Genomic DNA, 1,770 nt, shown 5'->3' with positions numbered 1-1,770 from the left:
GTTTCCAGTATAAGGAAGTAAAAAAATAGAAGCAAGAGAGTTGAGAGTATATTTAAGGGGATGATTATAAACTTTTTACTAATTTAAGTACTAAGGTGAGTAAGAATACGAGGGAACAACCAAGATGGCGGCATAGGTAAACACCTGTACTTGTCACCTCTCACAACCACATCAAAACTACAACTAAAAGACAAAACAATTATCATCCAGAACTGCGGGAAAGCTGGCTGAGTGGAAGTTCCACAACTAGAAGGAAAGAAAAAAGCGCACTGAGACTGGTAGGAGGTACGGAAGTGCAGAGGCGCGCACAGAATGGGCTGGCAACTGGGTGCGCTGTTGTTTTTTTCAATCTTGAGGGAGATAGAAGCTCCCAATTGCTCTGAACTCCAGTTCCAGGTGAGATTCTGGTGACCCAGGCCCATACGGGGAGAAACTGGACTGTCTGGCATCGGGCCAGAATGCAAGGGCAACTTTCTCTCAGAAATGCTCCCAACGATCATTGCTCCTGCACAGGGGGATCCAGACGTGGAGATGCAGGGAACTCTCCAGTGCAGGGCTGACTGGCAGCCATTGCTGTTTGCTCTGTCCTGGTGATTTCATGAGACCCTGCCCCACCCAATTTACAACCCCACCCAAGCTGTGCACAGCGGATTTTGCATATGAATGTCCTGTCCTTTCTCAGCTTAAAACCTGTCAAATTGCAGCAGGGTCAGAGAGCCCCAGAGCTTCCAAAAGAAGGCCCAAGGCCCAGCAGCAGCAGCCTGCCTTGCTTCACAGCTGGGCCTCATTTCAGCACTTCCAAACCCCATACAAAGAGGAGGAACCTGCAGATCTTTCTGTAGCTCCTGATGGGTGGCCTCAGGCAGTGGCTGACTTTACATCTCCTTGGAGATCCAAGAGCCAGTGTACCCAGTGGTCAGGGTGAGATCATACCAGATTACAACTCTTCATATCCATAAGCAATACACTCAAGGGGCAGACTCAGTGAGCACCAAAGCACCACTGAAGCAAGCTCTGCCCCATAAGGGCATGTCCTGCACAGCAGTCCTTTCAGTAAACACAGCTGGTCCTCACAGCCAATTGACCTGGAGGTCAATTCCAATGATACCAACAGCAATCAAGACTTAACTACAACAAGACTGTGCACACAGCCTACAAAGGAGTGCACCCAGAGTGTCCACCTCAGGTGATTGGGGAGGCTGAGCCACTGGGCCCTATAGGACACCTACCACACAAGGCCACTCTATCAACACAGGAAAACAGCCAAAATGCAGAGACAAAGAAACATGTCATGAATGAAAGAAATGGAGGAAAGGAAACTACTGGATATAGAGTTCAAAACCACAATTATAAGGTTACTCAAGAGTCTTCTAAAAACCTCCGAGGAACTTAGTGAGACCTCCGAGGAACCTACTGAGACCTTCAAGGATCTTAGTGAGAATGCCAAAAAAAAGGAAAAGGAAAAGGACCAGTTGGAAATTAAGTGGACTGAAATAAAGAATAATATACAGAGATCCAACAGCAGACAAGAGGATCCCAAGAATCAAGGCAAATTTGAAATACAAAGAAACAAAAAATACCCAACCGAAAGAAGAGAAAAGAAAAGAGATTCCAAAAATATGAAGATAGTGTAAGGAGCCTCTGGGACAACTTCAAGTGTACCAACATCAGAATTATAGGGGTACCAGAAGAAGAGAGAGGGCAAGATATTGAAAACCTATTTGAAGAAATAATGACAGAAAACTTCCCCTACCTGGTGAAAGAAATAGA

Source organism: Myotis davidii, unplaced genomic scaffold (genome assembly GCF_000327345.1).
Source record: "Myotis davidii unplaced genomic scaffold, ASM32734v1 scaffold188, whole genome shotgun sequence".
In the NCBI taxonomy this organism is placed as follows: domain Eukaryota; kingdom Metazoa; phylum Chordata; class Mammalia; order Chiroptera; family Vespertilionidae; genus Myotis; species Myotis davidii.
This window is presented reverse-complemented; position numbering follows the sequence as displayed.